This window comes from Microcebus murinus, chromosome 10, assembly GCF_040939455.1.
Source record: "Microcebus murinus isolate Inina chromosome 10, M.murinus_Inina_mat1.0, whole genome shotgun sequence".
In the NCBI taxonomy this organism is placed as follows: Eukaryota; Metazoa; Chordata; class Mammalia; order Primates; family Cheirogaleidae; genus Microcebus; species Microcebus murinus.
In genome coordinates, this window is record NC_134113.1 from 54,259,920 (window position 1) to 54,286,114 (window position 26,195).

The 26,195-nt window shown below is 38.9% G+C and overlaps 1 protein-coding gene and 1 non-coding gene across 3 annotated transcripts in view; one reads left to right on the top strand and one right to left on the bottom strand.

Annotated features, from left to right (window-relative positions):
• The window catches only part of SPATS2 (spermatogenesis associated serine rich 2), a 114,737-nt gene that overhangs the window by 27,607 nt on the left and 60,935 nt on the right, over nt 1–26,195 (top strand). The window contains exons 1-2 of one of the 2 annotated variants that reach the window (XM_076007231.1): nt 21,989–22,161; nt 22,533–22,644. The exons of the other annotated variant lie outside the window; for it this stretch is intronic. The gene's annotated coding sequence lies outside the window, so the exon portion shown is untranslated. Of the gene's footprint in view, nt 1–21,988; nt 22,162–22,532; nt 22,645–26,195 lie in introns of those variants that run through there. 2 annotated transcript variants of the gene reach the window in all.
• LOC142873551 (U6 spliceosomal RNA) lies at nt 25,418–25,524 on the bottom strand. The gene has a single exon (XR_012921565.1). It is a non-coding gene; the product is annotated as a U6 spliceosomal RNA (small nuclear RNA).

The following is a 26,195-nucleotide window of genomic DNA, read 5'->3' on the forward strand; positions in this document are numbered from 1 at the left end:
TTTTGGGAAACCAGCATTTTTCCCATTATATTGTATTATACTTAGTTTATAATCTTTTCTCTCATGGGAAGGTTAGGCCTACCATGTATTTTTTATTTTTTTTGAGACAGAGTCTCACTCTGTTGCCCTGGCTAGAGTGCTGTGGCGTCAGCCTAACTCACAGCAACCTCAAACTCCTGGGCTCAAGCAATCCTTCTGCCTCAGCCTCCCGAGTAGCTGGGACTACAGGCATGCACCACTGTGCCCGGCTAAGTTTTTCCTATATATTTTTAGTTGGCCAATTAATTTCTTTCTATTTTTAGTAGAGAACGGGGTCTTGCTTTTGCTCAGGCTGGTTTCCTACTCCTGACCTTGAGCAATCTGCCCGCCTCCCAGAGTGCTAGGATTATAGGCGCCCGGCCTATTTATTTTTTAATATGACTAAGTTCATTGAGTTTAGTGTATTTCTTTTTTTCTTTTTTTATAATTTTTTATACTTTTATTTTTCTCTTTTTTTTTAACAGGATAAATAAAAGATGTGGTTCTAAAGTTTAGTGTATTTCTGACACTTGAAATTAATTTTATTTAGGGACCGGAACTTTTTTTTGAGACAGAGTCTTTCTCTGTTGCCCAGGCTGAATGAAGTGGTGTTATCATAGCTCACTGTAACTTCAAACTCCTGGGCTCAATGATCCTCCTGCCTCAGCCTCCTGAATAGCTGGGAATACAGGCATGTGCCACCATCCCTGACTAATTTTTTTGTTTTTGTTTTTATTTTTCTTTGAGACAGAGTCTCGCTTTGTTGCCCAGGCTACAGTGAATGCCGTGGCATCAGCCTAGCTCACAGCAACCTCAAACTCCTGGGCTCAAGCAATCCTTCTGCCTCAGCCTCCCAAGTAGCTGGGACTACAGGCATGTGCCACCATGCCCAGCTAATTTTTTCTATATATATTAGTTGGCCAATTAATTTCTTCTATTTATAGTAGAGACAGGGTCTCGCTCTTGCTCAGGCTGGTTTTGAACTCCTGACCTCGAGCAATCCGCCCGCCTCGGCCTCTCAGAGAGCTAGGATTACAGGCGTGAGCCACGGCGCCCGGCCTTAATTTTTTTGTTTTTTGAAGAGACTGGGTCTTGCCCTTACTGGGGGTGGTCTCAAACATCTGGCCTCAAGTGATCCTCCCACCTCAGCCTCCTGATGTGCTAGGATTACAGGCATGAGCTATCATGCTTAGCCAGGAATGGAACTTTTGAATGAGGAGGAAGGAATTAGGTAGTGGTGGGTTCCCTGAGGGAGGTGACATGTATTTATTTCAAAATTTGTATAGGGTCTAAACTTTTGCCCTATGAGCAAGAGAGAACCTTTTTCCTTCCCTCAGATTGGATGACTCTCTGCTTTCAGGACTTAGAGCATAGACTGATATTTAAAATCTGACACATTATGGGTTAAATAGATTTTTGCCACTGGGCTTGGTGGCTCACATCTGTAATCCCAGAACTTTGGGAGGCTGAGGTAGGAGGATGGCTTAAAGCCAAAAGTTTGCAACCAGCCTGAGCAACATATCAAGACCTTAGCTCTAAAAAAATTTAAAATTAGCCAAGTGTGGTTACTACATGCCTATAGTGCTACTTACTGGGAGGCTGAGGTAGGAGGGTTGTTTGAGCCCAGGAGCTCAAGACTACAGTGAGCCATGATGATACCACTGCAATCTAGCGTGGGCAACAGAGTAAAAACCTGTCTCTTAAAAAAAAATAGACTTTTGCATACTGACTGTGTCTTTCCTTTTAGTTACCCATCTAATGTAGTAATATAAAAGCTTATTAAAATAGTTTCTTCAGCAACTAGACTTGGGTATCTGTATTACTCAATATTCAAAGAATTATATCTAAAGCAGAACACATATTTTATTCTTTAAAATTTCTTCTCAAACTAATTATGATTTTATTTGATTTTTTCCTCTCGGTACTTGCTAAAAAAATCAAACATTTGGCAGTCTAGGAAAAAGTGAAAAAAGGTTAATTAAACTGCTGCTAAATAATTTAGGATCTTTTAGTTATTTGGTGGCTTAGAGGATTAAGGATTTTTTCCCTCAAAATGTCTAGTTGGAAGTACTCACACAATGGAGAAAGTAATTACTCCTTCAGAGGTAAGTTACCTTGACCTCAGGGCTTCTTGCTATTCCTCTTCCAGAATACCTTCTGCCATTCTGCTGGGACCAATTAGTTCTTGGCTCAGCTGTTTTAGTTTCTACAGAAGTTGGGTTTAACCATGTTTATAATATGTGAAAATCAAATTCCATTTTCTATTCTAAGAGAGTTATAACATTAAATTCTCTGCCAGTGATCTAAAACAAATTGAATTATATATCTTCAAATGCAAAAAGTTTATTCTCTCCAAACTTATAGCATTTAAAATGAAGAGACCTCAAAGATAGTGATTATTGCATATTAGTTATGATTATTTTAGTTCTGCAGATATAACCACTTTTTTTTTTTTTTTTTTTTTGAGGCAGGGTCTCACTCTGTTGCCCAGGCTAGAGTGTAGTGGCATCATCAAAGTTCATTGCAACCTCCAATGCCTGGGCTCAAGCGATCTTCCTGCTTCAGCCTCCTGAGTAGTTGGGACTACAGGCATGTACCATCACGCCCAGCTAAGTTTTCTATTTTTTGTAGATATGAGTTCTCTCTATGTTGCTCAGACTGGTCTCAAGAAATCCTCCCACCTCAGCTTCCCAAAGTACTAGGATTACAGATGTGAGTCACAGTGCCTTGTTACAAACCACTTTTTTTCTTTTTTTGAGATAGTCACTATTGCCCTGGGTAGAGCATGCACCAGGACACCCAGCTAATTTTTTTATTTTTAGTAGAGATGGGGTCTCGCTCTTGCTCAGGCTGGTCTTGAACTACTACTGAGCTCAAGCAGCCTTCCCGCCTCAGCCTCCCAGAGTGCTAGCATTATAGGCATGAGCCACTGGGCCTGGCCCTATAACCACTTTTTAAAACCCTACAAATTATTGTTATGCTGCAGAGGAGGTAGCATAACCACCACTCTCAAGTTACATAATAATTTTTTAAATATTTGTAAAATGAATGAAATAATGTGCTAGTAAACAGTAAACCGTTGACACTTTGTGTGTGTGTGTGTGTATAAATAATTATAGAGGTGATTTCAAGTAACACTTAACATTAGATTGGTATAAATTTAGATATTTGCAGTAATTTTGTGATGCTGTAATTAGATATATGTTAAACCAATTATTTTAAATTTTAAATAAGATACTTTAAATCATAAAAATATCTTTTACCATGGTCAAATCAAACATTTCAGCTGGAGGAAGAGGAAGAAGGAGCTGGGTGAGCATAAAGCTTTTGTTTGATATTAATTGGTTGATAATATAGAAAAACAGGCTGCATTTGACCTCCCTGCATCTTAGGCTGGGATCTCCAGGCATGTTGTTAGTTATTTATTACTAAGGAATAAAACCACTCTGAAGTTCATGGCATAAAACTCTCATGGTTTTGGTAGTTGACTGGACTCAGCTAAGTGATTTTTGCTCAAGTTCTGCCGTGCAGTTGCAGTCCAGTGGTTAGTTTGGAGTTAGCTCAAAGGCTTCCAACTATTACATGCGTGGCACTTGAGCAGGGAAGTCCAAATAGGCAGGAGCCTCTCGGACATCTGTTTCTGTATAGTCTCTCTAGCATAGCAGCTTTATGATAGCCAGACATCTTACATGGAGGTTTAGGGCTCTAAAAGCACAAGTTCTAAGTAAGAAAGCCAGAAGGAAGCTGTGTTATCTTTTATGACCAAGATTTGGAATCAAACAGTGTTGTTTTCACTACATTTTCTTCATTAGAAGGGTGTCACTAAGACCAGCCTCTATTCAAAGGGAGGAGGATTAGACTCTAATTCTTGCTGGGAGCAGTGTCAAAGTGTCATATTTCAAAGCCACTTCAGTCTGGGCTCTGGTCACAAATTATTTACATTCCTCTCACTTGTAAAATACCCTCACCCCTTCTCAAGCCTCCCAAAGTCTCATGTAGTACAATTCAACATCAGGCTTAGGTTTGAGGTGCAGGATCTGGCTATCTATACTAGATCTAGTTGTATTATAGATAAGGTTCCTTGGATACAGGTCCTGGAGTACCACTGCTTTCACTCTGAAGTTATGTTAACTGAAGAGACAAGTTATTTCTTCCCATCACCAGCTCACCCAGTAACAGTAGACAGGCATAAAATAACTACTATACACACTTCTGTTCATAAATAAAGAAAAATGGAAGGGGCACAATAATCCCTGGTCCACAGCAATTCTGAAATGTAACCAGGCACATATTACCAGTTCTGAGATAGCACATAGCCCTGTTGCCTAGCAGTGATCCTGCATAGCTCTTGGTCTGCATTTTGACTTCTTCCTTTTCACTAAAGTGTATTCTGTGTTGCAGCTGAGTAATTTCAGTTTGTTTCCTGCCCATAGAAGTTTGGGCATCCAAAGCTGCTGTTCATTTTGTCCTGTCTGTGTCCCTTTTCGTCCAAGATGACAGTGTTTCTGAACATAAAATTTCCTTTAAAACTTTGTAGGTTTCCTGTGACTATTATGGGATGGAAGTTTCAATCTATTGGACAAAAGCTACTTATGCCTTGATATAACATAGAGCCTTCTTTAGGCTTCCTATAAGGTTTTGTGGAACAACACCTTTAAAATTCTTAGAAGGCCTTTGTTTGAAAGGATCTATGAGGTACCACCTTAAATCTCTTTGAAGTCTAAAGTAGGGGTAGGCAAACTAAAGCCTTTGAGCTAAGATTTGTTTTTACATTTTTAACGGACTGTAAAAAAAAGAATGTGCAACAGAGACTATAAATGGTCCTTATAGCCTAAGATATTTATCTGGCCCTTTGCAGAAAATGTTTGCCAACTCTTGGTCTAAATAAAGGTTTAATAATCTTCAGGCCACGTTTTCCTGGCACTGCCTTCGAGTTGATCTTTGTCCAGAGGACATTTATTTTTTTTTTTGAAACAGGGTTGGTCTTGCTCTGTCACTTGGGCTGGAGTAAAGTGGTGTCATTGTAGCTCAGTGCAACCTCAAAATCCTGGGCTAAAGTGATCCTCCTGCTTCAGCCTCCTGAGTAGATAGGACTTCAGGCATGCTCCAGTATGTCCACCTAATCTTTCTATTTGTAGTAGAGACAGGGTCTCACTCTTGCTCAGTCAGGTTGGTCTCTAACTCCTGACCTCAAGCAGCCCTCCCACCTTGGCCTCCCAAAATACTAGGATTACAGGGGTAAAGGACATTTCTTTTTTCTTTCTTTCTTTTCTTTCTTTTCTTTCCCTCCCTTCCTCCCTTCCTCCCTCCCTTTCTCCCTTCCTCCCTCCCTCCCTCCCTAGGCTACAGTGAGTGCCGTGGCATCAGCCTAGCTCACAGCAACCTCAAACTCCTGGGCTCAAGCAATCCTCCTGCTTCAGCCTCCCAAGTAGCTGGGACTACAGGCATGCGCCACCATGCCCGGCTAATTTTTTCTCTCTCTATATATATTAGTTGGCCAATTAATTTCTTTTTTTTTTTTTTTTTTTTATTGGACGAGGTTCTGGGGCCCCAAGAGAGGGGGGCCCCAGAAGTCGCCATGGCCAATTAATTTCTTTCTATTTATAGTAGACACGGGGTCTCACTCTTGCCCAGGCTGGTTTCGAACTCCTGACCTCGAGCAATCCGCCCGCCTCGGCCTCCCAGAGTGCTAGGATTACAGGTGTGAGCCACCATGCCCGGCCATCACATTTCTTAATTTGAGAAATGTTTGCTATATGGGGAGGCTGGGAATAGGAAGCAGTTTTATTTTTGGACCTAGTAAGTCCTGGCTCCTTCATATTTCTTCTATATTCAGCTTGAAAATTATATAATTCCTTCTTTAGCTCATCTCTATCTGTACCTTATGATATTCAGCCAAAAGAAACCAGTTGACACTTGATATTCTGCCTGAAGATCTCCTTATCATAACTGTATATCAGTTTGTTAGTTATATTTTCTGTTTTCCACATTACTACATATGGCAGCTTTGCTAAACTTTCCACCATTACCTTAATAAAATTATCCTTTCCTTCAGCTTCCAATAACATTTTCCTCATTTTCTTTTAAACCTTTTAATTAAAATGTTTGGCTTTGGGATTGGGCTTTGGCTAGCACTCTCAAGGCTCTTCTTGCTTTTCCCTTGCTGCCCAGTTCCAAAGCCAAACATTTAAATTTTTGTTATGGCAGAACAAAAAATCCACTCCCTATACCAAAATCTGTTTTGGTTATCTGCTGCTGTATAACACACCATCCCAAATTTAGCAGTATAAAACAAAACTCCTTTTTATCTTTTATGGTTCTGATGTTTAACTGGGCTTGGCTAGGCAGTTCTTTCTTAGGGTTTCACCTTCACATGGAGGTGTAGTCAAATGACAGCTAGGGCTGCAATTATTTAGAAGCCTTCCTCACCAGGGTCTCTTATGCAGTTGGAGAAAAATGGACCTGGAATCATCATCTCAAGGTATTCCTAATTCACAAATCTGGTGGCTGGGCTGGGAAAACTTGAACAGTTGTTGCTCCCAGACATCTCTCTAACCCTATGAGGATTCATTGGGTATCTTACATTGTTACTTAGGACTCCAGAGTTGCCTAAGAGAGTGCCAGTCAGAAATTTTATCACCTTTTATGACCTAGTTTCTGAGGTTGTGTCCCTTCCACTGCAGTCTCTTCATGGGGAGAAGAATTAGACTCTACATTTTGGTGGGAGAAGCATCAAAGAATTTGCAAACATGTTTTGAAACACAAAACTGCCCCCACACATCTATCAACAAGTTTTATAAGCTAGAATATAGTTTTATAAGCTAGAATATAGCTTATTCTAGAATAAGCTAGAATATAGTTTTATAAGCTAGAATATAGTTTTATAAGCAAGAATATAAGCTTGAGAAAGCTCAAGCTTTCTCTTCCCTTTTCACTGGGGAGGGAGATGAAAGACTGTCTCTCTTCTTTTTAAAATATTCAAGAATGGGTTTGTTAAGAGCTGTGGAAGGACTTCACAGTAACAAATACTTCTTTTCTTCAGTAGCAATAGGACCTGGGAGCTTTGGACTGGAATTCTTTTTCCTCTTCTTCCTTTTGTATCAGAGTAGGCATAATGGTGCGTCTATCTCAAGAAAGGAAAAAAGAAAGAAAAATCTCTGAAACTATTAAAAATTTTACCATTTAGAGATTTGCTTGAATTTGTAAGTAATATCTTTGCAAGGGTTAAAGAGTACATGTGCCTATTTGTCATTCACATTTTCAGTTGAATTAGTTTAGCTCGATTTCTCAATTCCTATAGGGATAGTCCTAAGGGAAATTTTGAAAAGGGAAATAATTTTAAATTTGGAGACTCTGGAGTAGGTGGTAAAGCAGGTTATAAGAGACTTTGATTGCAATAGGGAATGGCCTCCGGAACTGCTCCACTGCCTGTGGAACAGGAGGCAAGATGATCAGAAAAGTTGGGGTATTTTATGATGTATGTTTGTAGAGACTTTTGTGTGTTGTGTTCTTTCCATTTTGTTTTCTTTTTCTTCCCATTTTGCTTCTTTATCTTCTTTTGTGGTTTGTTCCACCCATATTCTCTGATGACCTGAAAGACCATAAGACCATAGCTTAGCAAATATGAAGTTGCTACAAAAATAGCTACCTGCCATATTATTCTTCTCACTTCTGGGAAGAAGAAATACCTGTATTTAATCATTTACTTGTTTTATTTTTCTTGGTATCCAGATCTATACATTCATTGTTGAATTTGGGGTAGAGGGAAAAAGCCTATTAGCATTTATTTTGAATGACTCAGTTATTTTTTACTTAGTATTTGAAAATACTTTTACAAAACTTTGATAGAATCTTTAGAAACACATGCTAATTTATGGTGTTATAAGAACCACTAGAGAATCAGAAAAGAATGTTTTGGAATGAGTTAGATTACAGGAAGGAAAACAACATGTACATAACATGAAAATCGCAAGAATTTACTATAGTTCCTTAACTTCAGTTCCAATTTGGAAGAAATTTTGGGATTACCATTCTATACCTTTTTCAGTTGTTTTGTTTGTTTTATCTGCATTCTTTTTTCCCTCCAGCTGACACACATTATCTCTCCCCACCAGCCCTCCTCTGCCTAACCTCAAAGGTTCCTCAGTGGTTTGGAGGGAATAGAGGCGGAGAGAAGAAAGAGTTAACTTTCTGTGCTTTTAAATCTGCTAGTATTACTTAACTCATTTCAACTAGATGAAAACTTATCTTTTACAATATTTAATGTATGATATGCTGCATGCATTATGCATCCATTTTAAGAATTATAATACAGTAGCATAGATTTATGAATGGCATGGACAGCAAATTATTTCCAATCTGAATTGCTCTGTTCATTTTTGGACAAAATAATTACTTACTAGAGCAATATTTTTCTGACATATTACAAGCCTGAGAGTGGTTGGAAGGATTTGAATGAATGCTGAGTGTAAAGATTTTTGGTACAACTTGATTTTATTCTTTCTTTCCTGAGAGTGTCAGGGGGATTAGTTTGATCTTACATGAGGAAAAAAGCTGCTTTGTGAAACCAGTAATTCCATAGAAACTGGTGGTATTATAGATGTTTTTTAATTTGGGGCCTAGAAAGCCAGAAGTTCTGAGCATTGATATGCCCTTTCCTTTCTGCATTAATGAACTTAAAATATGTTGTTGATTGAATGTTTAGTTCATGTATTGATTTCTGGTTTGGGCTTCTTTAAACTGTGTACTGATTTGAATCAAGTTAGTTTGTTAAAAAATAGTTACTCATCCTGTCCTCTCATCTGACATGCTATCGTAGAAGACATCTCTTAGTTTGAAAACAGCATATATATTTAATATTTTTATTATTGTATAGAGGTAAACAGGAAAAAAAATCTTCTGCATCAGAAAAAATGTCAAATATAGATTTTTTAGTCCAATATGAAAATATGCCATCTATTTTATTATCTGTGATTAACAAAAGTAGTTGGGACAAAAAGGTTCTAAGCATTTCTGAAATGATGAAGCTTCTGTTCTTGAGACAGTGCTTTATTTGTACTATGCATCAAGGAATAGAAGCAGCTGTAAATACCATTTCAGAGAATTATTTTGTGAATTATGGGCTCTTTCAGGAACAACCAACTTCAACAATAACTATGCTGCTTAGAGTAGTAAAATTTTGGAATTGGCCAGAGACAAGGCATAAGTTTTGCCTGGCCTTTCTTAAACACATAGATGGGTGGAAAAGTGTGTTTCTTTCCCTTGAGCTTTTCCATTATATTTTCATTTTCCATGCTATCTATCACATATTATATTTATTGTTAAAGGATGAAAAATAGGCAAAATCATGATTTTTACACAAATATAAAATGAACAAATGTAAAAGGTGTTATTTAATTTACTAATTAATGAGAGAACCTGTAAGATGTTAAAGTGGTTCAAAGGAAAATTCAAAGTACCACATATATATAGGATCAAGAATGTTTTAAATTAATTTACAAATCAATACAAAACTGGCTTTTTCCATAGGGAAAAATTATTCTTCCCTCTACTGGACAGAATTTATTTGCATGTATATAGAGAATCCTTTGCATTGCTACCAGTTACGTACAATTTACAGAATTAGAAAATAGCTCAAAGACCATGAATGAGGCCAGGTGTGGTGGCTCACGCCTGTAATCCTAGCACTCTGGGAGGCCGAGGCGGGCGGATTGCTCCAGGTCAGGAGTTCAAAACCAGCCTGAGCAAGAGCGAGACCCCGTCTCTACTATAAATAGAAAGAAATTAATTGGCCAACTAATATATATAGAAAATTAGCCGGGCATGGTGGCGCATGCCTGTAGTCCCAGCTACTTGGGAGGCTGAGGCAGAAGGATCTCTTGAGCCCAGGAGTGTGAGGTTGCTGTGAGCTAGGCTGATGCCACGGCACTCACTCTAGCCTGGGCAACAAAAGCGAGACTCTGTCTCAAAAAAAAAAAAAAAAAAAAAAGACCATGAATGATACAAAAATCCCACAGAATTCAGATATAACTAGGAAGGGTGCATATACACAATGCCTAATTTCCATTGAAGATGCCCAGTAATCTTTCTAGTCTGTTTTAAAGGCTTTCACAGTTTTCCCCTACATCATAAAAGGATAAATAAATGAGTCTGTATTTTTTTTTTTACAATAATCCAATGCCCATTAGTTTTAGGGCCTGTTACTCCTTTTAAATAAAGTCGGTGTTGAGGTGGGCATGCTGCCTCACATCTGCAATCCTAGCACTATGGGAGGCTTCAGTGGGAGGATTGCTTGAGGCCAGGAGTATGGAGCCTACAATGGAAAAATTTTGTAACGAATATTTTGTAAATAAAGATACATTTAGCTATAATTGCCCATTTTCCTTATGTATGGTGACTTTTGAGACATCCTATAGAATTGTAGTCTCTTATGTTTATATCACCACTTACCAGCTGTTTGATCTTGGGAAACTCTCACAACTTTAAGTTCTTCAATTAAATGAATAAGTACTTCACACAATTATATGACGTGTGTAAGGGGTATAACAGTGCCTGGAACAGGGTAGGCAGTAAATGTTAGTTTCTTATCTAGTCCTCTCAAGCTCTCAAGACATCCTGCTTTCTTACCTGTTTCCATTACTAAAACTATTGGCGTCGTTTAGTATGAATGTTGTCCTTCATCTTCCCTCTTTTCTATTTCGTTTTGCCTTTTTTGTTTGTTTCAGAAGTATGTTTCATTACCTCACAGGGAAGATTGAATAAGATAATGTATATGAAATTGCTTCATACATTTCCTGGGACATATTAGTTATAATAAATAAAGATTAAGATTAATTTTATCTTTGATTACCTTTCTGTCTTGTTCCTCCCTTAGGGAACAAGTACTCCTACTTGTTCTACTTCCACAAGTATTACCCTTTTGTGTAGTATGTTTGATCTTTCATTCCCCCATTTCAAAAAGTCTTCCTTATTTAGGGGAGAAAACCCCTTTTGCTTGGTCTTGCTACCACTCTGGCTAATACCCTGTTTCTTTGATTGCTTTCTTGTCAGACTTATCAGTTGAATGATTAAGAGGCTTGGGCTACTCTTTTCTACCACCTGTTCTCATATTAAACCCCTGCATTCTAATATACCCCAATTCTCCTCTGAAACTGAAAGAGCACCCTCTTACCTAAGCTCCCACAAAGCTTGGAATGTTGTAAGCATTCAGTGAATATTAGTTGAATAATGAATAAAATGAGAAGCTTAACAGTACTGAGAACCCTCTAATGTTTCCAATCAATGGGCTTAAAGAAATGTTGTAAGAAACTATCTTACCCAAATTCAATCTAAATGGATGCTCTTGTATAACATGAGTTTTCTTGTTTTACTGAGAAATCCATGGTTTGTATCAGATTCAGGGAAGACTTTTTAAATAATATGTTTTACAGGCCAGGTGTGGTGGCTCATGCCTGTAATCCTAGCTCTCTGGGAGGCTGAGGCAGGTGGATCACTCAAGGTCAGCAGTTCAAGACCAGCCTGAGCAAGAGCGAGACCCCGTCTCTACTATATAAATAGAAGGAAATTAATTGGCCAACTAAAAATATATAGAAAAAATTAGCCGGGTATGGTGGTGCATGCCTGTAGTCCCAGCTACTCGGGAGGCTGAAGCAGCAGGATTGCTTGAGCCCAGGAGTTTGAGGTTGCTGTGAGCTAGGCTGACGCCACGGCACTCTATCCTGGGCAACAGAGCAAGACTCTGTCTCAAAAAAAAAAAAAAATGATAATAATAATAATATGTTTTACAGAAAGTTTAACTCTCCAGGCAAATTTATTAGCAGAAGTTTCTTTTCTATTTATTCTATCAGAAGAACTTAGACCATTGTTTTTCCAGTTTAGTGATGCTAAGACCTTTGTTCTTGAAAAGTCAACAGAAAGAAAACAAAAAAATGTAGAATGGTGTTTACCTTAAAAGATATTGGAAAAAAACATGTAAGCTATTGTCAATTGTATTCTGTTCAGCAGCAGTCTTCTTCTAAGACCCGTATTTACCAGACCACACCCAGACAGGGTGACCAGGCTGCCCTTTTGGTTATTGAGAATAGCCATTATGACCCCAGAGTCATATATCTCTAAGCACAACAGTCTCAGCTTTGGTCAATTTTATTTCTCTTTTGTCATTATATTAGGTAGACTTGTTGACAGTTAATATTTTTGCTTTTTCTGTTTAGTAGATGGTATTAGTTTGCCAAAAGTTATTACAGCAAGCTTTCTTTGATTATAGAAGTCTTCTTATCTGTTACTATTTAGATCTTATTTAGTTTACTATTAATTGAAAAAAGTTGGTTAAAGCAGGAAATAAAATATATATACATAAGATTTTATTTTAGCTTAAAACAAACGTACATTTATTCACCAATCTTTTGATGTATTTAGTGAGTCTGCTGATTAGAAGAACCCTTAATGTTTCTGGCATTAGTTATACCCTGTGGTACATTGCTTGCAAATTCTATTTACAGCTTTTTAAAATGCATTAAGAACTCTTACAGACTTAAAGCAATGAGTATAGACTTCCAGATTTTCAAATTTCTCCCAAGCTTGTATATATGCGTCTCTCCCACACTTAAACTGAGGACAGTTTTTAAAACAATTAATATTATTCAGTCTTCTAGAGCCTTCAACTTGGTTTTCAAGGCTATAGCAACTTTTCTTATATTCACATTTCATTAATGTATTTAGTATCATCACAATTATGTAATTGTAATTATGGACACAACTGGCATTACATAGGTTTGAGAACAACAAATACATCAGATTCCTAGTAAGTGCAGTGGGAGCAGAAATGCCCCAGTGTATGCCAGTGTCACCTCTTAGCTCATTGGTGTGCAGCTGGGGGTATCATCAATAGATACTAAGGAAATGAAGAATATCAGTTAAATTGTGAAGTAAGAGATAAAAGAATATCTTTAGTTTTTTTCTTCTTTTTGGTAAACTTTTTTGGGGAAATGTGTAATATATGTAAAGTAAAATACAAAACCCTTAAGGGTACACCTTCATGAATTTTTATAATGTGAACACACACCTATGTAACTACTACTCAGATCATGATAATAGAACATTACCAGGATTCTAGAAGCCTCCTTTTGTGCCCTGACCCAGATTCTCTCCCCCGCCAGTAATCTGACTTCTTTTACTATCAACAAATTTTACTTGCTTAAGTTCATATAAATGGAAACATGCAGCATGTACTCTTTTGTACCTGACATATTTTTTGCTTAGCATTACTTTTGAAATTCATCCATGTTGTATCATTAGTAGCTCATTCTTTCTTCTTTTTGAGACATAGTCTCACTTTGTTGCCTGGGCTAGAATGCTGTGGCATCAGCCTAGCTCACAGCAACCTCAAACTCCTGGGCTCAAGCGATCCTCCTGCCTCAGCCTCCCAAGTAGCTGGGACTACAGGCATGCACCACCGTGCCCAGCTAATTTTTTCTATATATTTTTAGTTGGTCAATTAATTTTTTTCTATTTTTAGTAGAGATGGGGTCTCACTCTTGCTCGGGCTGATTTCTTACTCCTGACCTTGAGCGATCCGCCCACCTCTGCTTTGCAGAGAGCTAGGATTAGAGGTATGAGCCACCTCGCCTGGCCTTGACTTATATTTTTAATGTCTGTAAGATCTATACTGATTCTTTTTTAAAATTCCTGATATTGATAATTCTTTGCTTTTTTTAAAATCAGTATTTCTAGGGTTTTCTTGCTAAGTCAAGAAATGAATTATTTCTTTCATAAGTTTTTTTCTTACTGCATTAAAAAATTTTTTTAGGTAGGACACAGTGGCTCACACCTGTAAACCTAGCACTTTGGGAGGCTGAGATGAGAGAATCACTTGAGGACAGGATTTTGAGAACAACCTGGGTAACATAGTTGAGACCCTGTCTCTACAAAAACATTTAAAAATTAGTCAGGCCTGGTGGCCTGTGCCTGTAGTCTCAGCTACTTGGGAGGCTAAAGCGGGAGGATCACTTGAGCCTAGGATTTCAAGGCTGCAGTGAGCTATGATGATGCCACTGTGTGCCAGCCTGGATGACAGAGTGAGACCCTGTTTCTAAAAAATATATAAGTGAATTAAAAAAATTTGGAAATTGTGGTAGAATACATAGAATGTGAAATTAACCATTTTAACCATTTTTAAGTATATGTTCAGTGGCAGTAAGTACATTCATATTGTGCAATCATCACCACCGTCCATTTCCACAACTTTTTTTCATCTTCCCAAACTGAAACTGCATCCATTAAACAAAACAATGACTCCCATTCCCTTTTCCTCCCACTCTCTGGCAGCTACCATTCTACGTTTTGTTAGAATTTGACTAGTTCTCTAGGTATTTCAGATAAGTGAAATCATACAGTATTTGTTTCTTTGTACTGGCTTATTTCACTTAGCATAATAATCAAAGTTCTTCCATTTCCTTTCTTTTAAAGGCTGAATAATATTCCATCTTTCATAATTTTTTATCGTAAGTTTTGGCACAGAGATTCATATTAAATACTTATTGATTGATCAGTTAATAATTTTTTAAGGCCAGGCGCGGTGGCTCACGCCTGTAATCTTAGCACTCTGGGAGGCGAGCGGATCGCTCAAGGTCAGGAGTTCGAGACCAGCATGAGCAAGAGCAAGTCCTTGCCTCTACTATAAATAGAAAGAAATTAATTGATCAACTAAAAATATATAGAAAAAATTAGCCGGGCATAGTGGTGCATGCCTGTAGTCCCAGCTACTTGGGAGGCTGAGGCAGGAGGATTGCTTGAGCCCAGGACTTTGAGGTTGCTGTGAGCTAGGCTGATGCCACAGCACCGTAGCCAGGGCAACAGAATGAGACTCTGTCTCAAAAAAAAAAAAAAAAAAATAATAATAATATTTTTTTATAGCCAGGGGGATTAGAAATTGCCTTTTCTATATGCATAGACTCTCCCTTTATGGGAATCAGTGAGTAAAGTTGCACTTAATTGCCTTGTTTTGTTTTTGCCTAAGTGCTGCCTCCATTCCCTTGAGTTGTTTGCTCATCTGTGCTTTGGGAAGCTAGGAGGAATAAAGTTTATATGTATGTGTGTAGGGAGTGGGGATGAAGTGATCAGTATTGTTTAAATCCATTACAGCTGAAGATAATTTGGCTCAGCCACCTGGGTGAGGAGGAGGTGCAGCCAACTCTAACCACCAAGCTAGCTGTGAAGCAGGAGGAGACAAACAGATATGTATTCCAACTCCACTCCTTTTGAGCTCCCTCTACTCCCACACTTACAGCTGCTGCTGGTGACTAGTGTTGAGCAATTTGGGGGGCCTTGTGTCTTTTAATAGTTTAGTAGAGAAAGTTGTGGCATCATATGGTTCTGATTTTCCTCTTAGAATGGATTTTAAATTTCCAGAAATTCTGTGATTCCAATTTCCAGTTCTATGTAGATCCAATTTGGGGCTTTTAGTTAAAAAAAACAAAACAAAACAAAAAAACAGCCGATCTATTGGCTTTTCCAAATGAAAGTTTCATTTTCTATAAAAAAATTTATGGCAATCAGGTCTTATAATTATGGGAGAATTTTTAGATTAGAGTGGAAAGTTATTGTCAGTGAGTAAAGACACTTGTTAAGAGCGCAGACTTATGGGAAGTTCACACCTTTACTTTTTTTTTAATTTACTTTTTTTTTTTTTTCATCAAATGCCTGAAATAGCCAAGGGACACCTTCACTTTTTTTTTTTTTTTGGAGACAGAGTCTCACTCTGTTGCAGTCTCACTCTGTTGCCCCGGCTAGAGTGCCGTGGTGTCATTCCAGCTCACAGCAACCTCAAACTCCTGGGCTCAAGCAATCCTTCTCAGCCTCCTAAGTAGCTGGGACTATAGGCATGTGCCACCATGCCTGGCTAATTTTTTCTATATATTTTTAGTTGGCCAATCAATTTCTTTCTATTTTTTTTAGTAGCGATGGGGTCTCGCTCTTGCTCAGGCTGGTTTTGAACTCCTGACCTTTGAGCATTCCTCCCGCCTTGGCCTCCTATAGTGCTAGGATTATAGGCATGAGCCACGGAGCCGGGTAACCTTCACTTTTTTGACCTGAGGAAATCACCTTTTTTGTTCCTAATTCTTTTTTAGAATATACCAGTGCTTTAATTTGGGTCTTTCTTTTTTCATATTTCTTTACAAAGCTAATGAGAATGATATTTATTGGTAAACTTGATGATTTTACCAATTTATTGGCAAACTTGATGATATTGTAGTGACTTTTTTGTAACCAAAACTCTTTAAAAACTAGAAACGAAATGTTTTATTTGGAACTTCTCATTTCTTGTTTTCAGTTACTGTGTAGGTATAGTGAGTTACTGTTTAATAGTTATTATTGACACATTTCTTGAACCTGTTGGTTGGGTTTCTGGGGTGGAATAAATATTTAGATTCAAATGAGGGCTTTCAGCTTTAATTTACTGAAGAGGGATCTTTTTAAAAAGGGTATGGGGTAGCCTTGGCTGGGTGTGATGGTTTAAGCCTGCAATCCTAGCACTTGGGGAGGCGGAGACAGGAGGATTGTTTGAGCCCAGGAGTTTGAGGTTGCTGTGAGCTAGGCTGACACTATGGCACTCTAGCCTGGGCAATGGAGTGAGATTCTGTCTCAAATAAATGAAAATAAAATAAAAGGGTACAGTGTTATAATTTTTTTGTATGGATAGAATGTTTATGCCTTTCCAATGTCAAAATATAAAAAGGTAGGCTGAAAAGTCCTCCTTAAACCCTAGTTTCCTATCCTTTCAGTTTCTATTCCTTAATGGATTATCGCTGCTATGAATTTTTTTCTCTTTTAAAATTATTTTATTATTTCGTTTATTCTTTTTTTTTTCTATTTCACGGCCAAATATGGAGCATGAATGAATTTTTTATTTATCTTTTCAGATACATAATTTTTATATATGTGCAAGCCAGTGTAAATACGTTCTTCTCCCTCATCATATTCACTTAACAATATATTTTACTATATCAATGTATAGAGAACTTCTCAAACATTTGAATAGTATCTCATTGTATAGACAAACCATAATTTATTAAACCAATGTTCTTTTAATGGACAATTAGGTCGTTTCCGATATTTTTTTTTTTTTTTTTTTTTTTTTTTTGAGACAGAGTCTCGCTTTGTTGCCCAGGCTAGAGTGAGTGCCGTGGCATCAGCCTAGCTCACAGCAACCTCAAACTCCTGGGCTCGAGTGATCCTTCTGCCTCAGCCTCCCGAGTAGCTGGGACTACAGGCATGCGCCACCATGCCCGGCTAATTTTTTTATATATATATCAGTTGGCCAATTAATTTCTTTCTATTTTTATAGTAGAGACGGGGTCTCGCTCAGGCTGGTTTTGAACTCCTGACCTTGAGCAATCCGCCCGCCTCGGCCTCCCAAGAGCTAGGATTACAGGCGTGAGCCACAGCGCCCGGCCAACATTTAAATTTTTGATAACTACTGTCTAGTTGTCTTCTATAGATAATGTACAAATTGACATTCTCACTTCAGTATGAGGGAGCCTGTTTCTACCAGTATGTATTATCATCATTTTGGGTATTTGCCAGTCTGAGGGGAAAAATGGTATCTTAGTTGTTTTAATATGCATAAACTAGGTTAAAGTATTTTTTTAAATCTAAAAATGCACATACATGGTTTTAAAAGTCAAACAGTATTATAAGGCTTATAATAATAACAACAACAAATAAGCAATCTTTTGCTTTCTTCCCTCCCTCAACTCCCTATTCTAGCTTCCATGGGTAAAATCATAAGTGTTTCTTCTGGTATCACCCTTCATATTTTTTAATAACATGGTTATACTGATTTTTAAAAAATCTTTCAGTTTTATATATTCTTATGGAAGGTGATTTAGTTTTCTTATATTTTCTACCTTCCTCACTCATCCTCCCTTTTTCATTGGTTCTATTGATAGGTAGATTTTATAACACTCTGTATTGTAAATTTAGAATAACTAACTATATGTACCTTTGTGTACCCTATAAAGCCTACCAGTGTGAAAAGTTGATGTATCCCAAGGCTTGAAAATCATACCCTTTATATCTTTAGAGTACTTCAGACCATTTCAGTTTCTTAATTGCACACTATCTAAATTTAATAAAGTTGCTGTTCTAAAACTCTAATAATACCTGTAATTATCAACTATTTCCAGTAACCCATAGTCTTGGTAACGTTTCCATTTGTTTGTAAAGAAACTTGTATAATCTATGATTGGAACATTTCAGTTTTATGGAACACAGCTTTTTTTTTTTTTTGAGACAGTGTCTTACTCTGTTGCCTGGGCTAGAGTGCCGTGGCATCAGCCTAGCTCACAGCAACCTCAAACTTCTGGGCTCAGGCAACCCTTTTGTCTCACCCTCCTGAATAGCTGGGACTACAGGCATGTGCCACCATGCCCAGCTAATTTTTTCTATATATTTTTAGTTGGCCAATTTCTTTCTTTCTTTTTTTTTTTTTAGTAGAGATGGGGTCTCCTCTTGCTCAGGCTGGTTTCGAACTCCTGACCTTGAGCGATCCACCCACCTCAGCCTCCTAGAGTGCTAGGATTACAGGCATGAGCCACCACACCCGGCCTGGAACAAATCTTTTATTGCAGTTAATATCAGGGAATGTTTATTGAGTGGTTGTCATTAAGTGTTAGACATTGTTCTGAGAGCTACATTTGTATGACCTCATTTAAACCATGTAACAACCCTCTGAGGAAGATCCTAGCATTATTTGCCTTTTACAGATGAAGAAACTGAGACACAGAGAAGGCAAGTATTTTGCCTGAAGTTATTCAGCCAGGAAGTGGTGAGACTAGAATGGAAACTCAGGCTGTCTGGTGTCAGAGCCCTCACTTACCCACTCTGCTACATGGCATCTATAACAATGATATACTCAATCTCAGCAGAGCATGTGCTTTGGTTTGATATTCCACTAGTAGTGATGGATTTGTACGAACCTATCTATGTTTAACATTTCTCATCTTTTTTTTCTGCAAATCAATTTCTGAAAATTTTATTTTTACTTTTTTTATTTCTGCATATTACGGGGATATAAATGTTTAGGGGGGCGGTAGCAGCCGTCCTAAAGGGTATAAGGTGATATTGTAGGGGGCGTTGTTTTCTTAAGAGCACATGAGCTCTGCATGGTGGTTGTTTTGATTTGCATTTCTCTAATGATGAGTGAAACTGAGCATTTTTTCATAGACTTGTTGGCCATTTGTGCATCTTCTCTGGAGAAATGTCTATTCAACTTCTTTGCCCATTTGTCTGTGGATAGACATTTGGGTTGCTACTACCTGTTGGCTATTGTGAATAATGCTGCAATGAACATAGGTGGGCAAATATCTCTGAGACTCTGCTTTCATTTCTTTTGCATTCTGAGCTAATTTTTATATGTGGTATATGGTAGTGCATATTCTTTTGCATGTGGATATTCAGTTGTCTCAGCACCATTTGTTGAAAAGATTTTCCTTTCCTGTTGAATTTTCTTGGCACCTTTGTTAAAAATAAATTGACTATAAATGTGAGTATTCCTGTCTGTACTCTTCAATTCTGTTCCATTGATCTATATGGCTATCCTTACTGCCAGTACCTTAAGGTGAATGTTGTTTTTTGAAACATGAAAAGTCTTAAATTTTGATGAATTCCAGCTTATCAGTTTTTTTCTTTTATGAATTATATGGTTTGTGTTTTTGAAGAACTCTTTCACTAAAAACAAACAAAAAAATGAAGATTTTTCTCCTTTTTTTTGTTTTGAGACAGGGTCTCTGTCTGCTGTGTGGGTTAGAGTACAGTGGAATCATCATAGCTCACTGCAACCTCAAACTCCTGGGCTCAAGCTCAATCCTCCTGCCACTACCTCCCAAGTAGCAGGGACTACAATTGTGTGCCACCATACCTGGCTGATTTTTCTATTTTTTTTTTTTTTTTTTTTGAGACAGAGTCTCGCTTTGTTGTCCAGGCTAGAGTGAGTGCCGTGGCATCAGCCTAGCTCACAGCAACCTCAAACTCCTGGGCTCCAGCGATCCTTCTGCCTCAGCCTCCCGAGTAGCTGGGACTACAGGCATGTGCCACCATGCCCGGCTAATTTTTTTTTTTTTTATATATATATCAGTTGGCCAATTAATTTCTTTCTATTTATAGTAGAGACGGGGTCTCGCTCTTGCTCAGGCTGGTTTTGAACTCCTGACCTTGAGCAATCCGCCCGCCTCGGCCTCCCAGAGAGCTAGGATTACAGGCGTGAGCCACCGCGCCCAGCCTGATTTTTCTATTTTATATCCAGATGGGGTCTTGCTGTGTTGCTCAGGCTGATCTTAAACTCCTAAGCCTCAAGTGTTCCTCCTGCCCCTTGGCCTCCAAAAGTGCTAGGATTATGGGCGTGAGCCACTGTGCCTGGCCTCCCCTGTTTTTTCTAGGAGTTTTACAGTTTTATTTTATTTTTTTCTCTTTTTTTCTCTTTTTTTCTCATTAATGGGAAAGTAGTATGATGGACAATCATTTCTGATGGTGGACAGTTCTGTTAAAGTTTTAGACAGCAATAGTATTTAATGGCAAGACAATACTGCATAATTAAAGATGTAGTCTAATATATAAACATTGGTTAAACATGTAAACAAAAATGTTAAATTCACATTTATAAAGTTATACAATTTAATCACTGTTTATTTTATTTTATTTATTTATTTTTTTGAGACAGTCTCGCTTTGTTGCCCAGGCTAGAGTGAGTGCCATGGCTTTAGCCTAGCTCACAGCAGCCTCAAACTCCTGGGCTCAAGCAATCCTTCTGCCTCAGTCAGCCTCCTGAGTAGCTGGGACTACCAGCATGCGTCACCATGTCCGGCTAATTTTTTATATATATATTAGTTGGCTGATTAATTTCTTTCTATTTATAGTAGAGATGGGGTCCTGCTCTTGCTCAGGGTGGTTTTGAACTCTTGACCTCGAGCAATCCGCCTGCCTTGGCCTCCCAGAGTGCTAGGATTATAGGCGTGAGCCACCACGCCTGGCCTGTAGATTCATTTTAAAAAATAATCAGTTTGCATTGTTTGGGTCATTATTTTTTGTCCTCTCGCTTCACTTCTTCTAGAAGCTCTACTTTGTATATATTGGTACACTTGACATTGTTCCAGAGATCTCTGAGGCTGTTTTTCTTCATTGTTTTTTCTCTGTCTTTGGATAATTTCTATTGCTCACTTCTGTTGATTTATTTTCTTCTACTCTGGTATTCAACATCAGAATTTCTGTTTCGCTCTTTTTTTTTTTTAATTGAGACAGTCTCGCTTTGTTGCCCAAGCTAGAGTGAGTGCCGTGGCGTCAGCCTCGCTCACAGCAACCTCAAACTCCTGGGCTCAAGTAATCCTACTGCCTCAGCCTCCCAAGTAGCTAGGACTATAGGCATGCGCCACCATGCCCATCTAATTTTTTCTATATATATATTAGTTGGCCAGTTGATTTCTTTCTATTTAGTAGAGACGGGGTCTCGCTCTTGCTCAGGCTGATTTCGAACTCCTGACCTTGAGCAATCCGCCCACCTCGGCGCCTCCCAGAGTGCTAGGATTACAGGCATGAGCCACTGCGCCTTGTCTGTTTTGCTCTTTTTAAAAATAGTTTCTATCTCTGTTAAGATTTTCTGTTTGTTTAAGGCATTGGCCTCATATTTTTCTTTAGTCCTTTAAAGAAAGAAATTTGAAGTCTTTGTGAAATCAGGCATTTAGGCCTACTTAGGGACAATTTCAGTTTCCTTTTGTTTTTTATCTCCTGGATTTGGGTCATACTTTTCTGCACCTTTGCATGTCTAATCATTTTTTGTTGAAACTGGATATTTTATATAATATATTGTAACAACTTTTGTTTCTGTTTTTTTCTCCTTCTGAGGGTTGTTGCTTTGTTATTGTTGTTTTTTTAGTAACTTGCCTTGACTAAATCTGTGGACTCTTTTTCTCACTGTGATATGTGACTACTAATGTCCCTGCTCAGATTTATTTATTTATTTGTTTGTTTATTTTTAAGAGACAGGGTCTTACTCTGTTGACCAGGCTAGAGTGCAGTGGTGGGATCATAGATCACGGCAGCCTCCAACTCCTGGGCTGAGTGATGCTCCTGCCTCCAGAGTAGCTATGACCACAGGTACATGCCTGCTAATTTCATCTTTTGGTAGAGACAGGGTCAAACTGTGTTGCCCAGGCTAGTGTTGAATTCCTGCCTCAAGTGGTCCTAGCTTACTGCAGCCTCCAACTCCTGGGCTCAAGTGATCCTCCTGTTCTCCTGCTTCAGTCTTCCGAGTAGCTAGGACTACTGGCACGTGCTACCATGCCTGGCTAATTTTTTTAAAAAAGTTTTTGTAGAGATGGGGGTTTCTCTGTGTTGCCCAGGCTGATCTAGAACTGAGCTGAAGCTATCCTCCTGCCTTGGCCTCTCAAAGTGCTGGGATTACAGGCATGAGCCACTGAACCTGGCCTGTTTCTTTTCTGTTTTTTTCTGTCACCTGGGCTATTCAGTGGTGTCATCATAGCTCAGTGTTCAGTGGTGTCATCATAGCTCACTGGAACCTCAAACTCCTAGGCTCAAGTGATCCTCCTGCCTCGGCCTCCTGAGTAGCTGGGACTACAGGTGAGTGCCACCATGCCAGGCTAATTTTTCTATTTTGGTAGCGATGGGGTCTTGCTTTTGCTCAGCTGGTCTCGAACTCCTAGTCTCAAGTGATTCTACTGCCTTGGCCTCTCAAAGTATTAGGATTACAGGTGTGAGCCACTGTGCCTGGTGCCTGTTTTTCAATTAAAAAATAAAAATGAAAAAACATTGAAGTCTGGCTTGCTAGAGTTACACCTATGTCTGGTAGCCTAGTGGTCAATTAATGATTGGTCAAATGTACTAAAATACCTGAGCCAGTAAAGTTTCCAACCTTGCCTGTAGATCTTTTCATGTATTGGGGCCACCTTCAAAGTTTAGGTATTTTAAAAGTCTGCTCTAACAGTTATTTTCCACTGGGCTTTCTCGTATCTTTTCTTCCTCTCTCTGTACACAGGCTTATGACCAGCCAGAGATGTTTGGATAGTTTGGACCCACTCCAGTATCTCTGTCATGAATGTGTGGAACACTTATCAAGGTCCCTGATAGTCTCCTTTCTGGATTTCGCTTTTAAATTTCTGTCTAGTTGCTGGTCTGTTTCTTGCACCAACTATGACAGTAACCTCTGGCTTGCTGAGCCCTTGGTCTTGCTTATTTGCCACCATGAATGTAAATTGCCTAGGAGTGTGGATTTTTTTTTTTTTTTTTTTTGAGACAGAGTCTCACTTTGTTGCCCAGGCTAGAGTGAGTGCCATGGCGTCAGCCTTGCTCACAGCAACCTCAATCTCCTGGGCTCAAGCGATCCTCCTGCCTCAGCCTCCCGAGTAGCTGGGACTACAGGCATGCGCCACCATGCCCGGCCAATTTTTTGTATATATATTTTTAGTTGGTCAATTAATTTCTTTCTATTTTTGGTAGAGACGGGGTCTCGCTCAGGCTGGTTTCGAACTCCTTACCTTGAGCAATCCGCCCGCCTCGGTCTCCCAAAGTGCTAGGATTACAGGTGTAAGCCACCGCGCCCGGCCAGGGGTGTGGATTTTTTCTGTGCTTTGCTTCAAATCAAGTCAGTCACTTCTTCCTTGAAACTGTTGGTTTTCATGGTTTTCCATGGGACCTGGGGGCTGTGATAGGAGTAGCCCCAGGCAATAGTGCCACAGACTCCCACTGTTCCTACCCCAGGTTCAGTAGTTTCTTGTGAATAACCACAGACAAGGTAACATTTGAAAAAAGACCTGAAGGAGATGAGGGAGTATTCCATGTAGATATCTAGGGGAAGAACATTATGGGCAGAGGGAACACCTTCAGGGCCCTAAGGAGAGATGTACCTGAAGTATAAAAGGGATGATAAGGAGGCCAGTGTAGCTCAGTGAAGTACTTGAGGTGAGAGGATAGCGGGAGGTCAGAGAGGTAAAGAGGGGATGGGGGCAGGGCATTAGAACAGAGAAGACCAGTTAGGCTACTATAAAGACTTGGCTTTTATTTTTAATGAAATGGGAAGCTACTGGAGGGCTTTGAGCAGCGGAGTTAGAAATAATCTGTCTTATAATTTTAAAAGCGGCTGAAGTGAAATAGAAGTGAGAGAGTGGCAAAATAGAAGACTTAGGATGCCAGTTAGGAGGCCACAACAATACTGTTAGGTGAGAGATGGTTGGTGAGAGTATAGGTGAGAGATGGTTGTGAGAGATAGGTGAGAGATGGTTGTGACCTAGACAAGAGGGGTAGCAGTGGAGGTGAGAGATGGTTGTGACCTAGACAAGAGGGGTAGCAGTGGAGGTGGTGAGAAGTATAGGTGATAGATGGTTGTGTATAGGTGAGAGATGGTTGTGACCTAGACAAGAGGGGTAGCAGTGGAGGTGGTGAGAAGTGGTCTAGTTCTGGATGTGTGTTTTAAAGGTAGAACAGATGGGATTTTTTCAGATGGATTGGAAGTGGTAGAGAAGGAACAGATTCAGATCTTTCTTATTTCAAGGGAATTTTATTGTATATTATCTGTGAATGCTTTTGCTGTTCCCTTTATTGAGTCCTATAATTTTTGAGTCCCTATGTTGATTCCAGTTATCCTTAGATCAGATCATTTTTTTGTGCTGTAATATTATCTTCCAGTTGCTTTTAATCTGTTTCTTTTTCTTCTGAAGGCTTTCCTTCATTCCATTCATTCTATTTTCATGTGTCTATTCTGCGTCTTGCTATTTCTGACTTCTTTCTTTTTTTTTTTTTTGAGACAGAGTCTCGCTTGTTGACCAGGCTAGAGTGAGTGCCGTGGCGTCAGCCTAGCTCACAGCAACCTCAAACTCCTGGGCTCAAGTAATCCTTCTGCCTCAGCCTCCCGAGTAGCTGGGACTACAGGCATGCGCCACCATGCCCGGCTAATTTTCTATATATATTAGTTGGCCAATGAATTTGTTTCTATTTATAGTAGAGACGGGGTCTGGCTCTTGCTCAGGCTGGTTTCGAACTCCTGACCTCGAGCAATCCGCCCGCCTCAGCCTCCCAGAGAGCTAGGATTACAGGCGTGAGCCACTGCGCCCGGCTGACTTCTTTCTTAATGGTGTTTTTTTAGTTTTTGTTTAACTTTGCAATCTGCTTTCTTTTTATTCTATTTTTATCATCTATTTTCTAGCTTTTATTTTATTGAATTCAAATTCTTATTTGAAGCATTCAAATAAATATTCAAGGGAGAATCTGATTTTGGTTTTGGGGGTTATATTATTTTACAGATTGGATTCTTCATCTGTTGCATGGTAATTCTTCTCTCTCATTGTCTTTCTCTTTTGTTATAGTAGGTTTAATAGTTGGTGTGTCATATTTTTTTTCTTTTAATATGGGATGCTTCACAAAATTGCATGTCGTCCTTATGTAGAGGCCATGCTAATTTTTTTTGTATCATTCCAGTTTTGGTAAATGTACTGCTAAAGTGAGCACTGCTGTGTTATTTTTATTTATCTTTTCTATGTTGTGTGTGAACAGCTTTGGTTACACCTTTTGTTTTTAGCTACAGAGTATAGATGAAATACCCTTGATATGTTTATAAACTTTTTTGAGACCTATCTTCCCCATTCCAGCTTATGGACTAAGGTTAGTTGTTGATTGTTGTTTTCATCTTCTTTTCTTCTTCTTCTTTTTGAAATGAGATCTGGTCTGGCTTTGTCGCCCAGGGTGGTCTTGAACTGCTGGGCTCAAGTGATCCTCCTGCCTCTGCATTCTGAGTAGCTGGGACTACATGTGCACCCCACAGCACCGGTTTCTTTAAGCAGAGGAGGCAAAGGTCATGAACAGCTTGCCATTTAAGATTTCAGTTCTTTGTGGTGCATCTGAATTCTATTCTTTTTTCTAAAATCTCATTAAATGTGCCCTATCAAGCTCCCTCTATCCAGGGGTATATTCCATGTATTTCCATAGGCTTTGGCTGGTTCTCCCAACTGGGCTCAATGTTCTGGAAGATCATGAGCCTCAGCTATTTGTCCTGCTTTTCCTGAGGTCCCACTGTGGTTTGTAGAGGTTTTTTTCTCTTGATGGAATATATTTTTTAAACTTTCCCAGGATTACCAACTTAACTCTTCCTTCTCTTTTCAATTTGGAAAGTATTTCATATA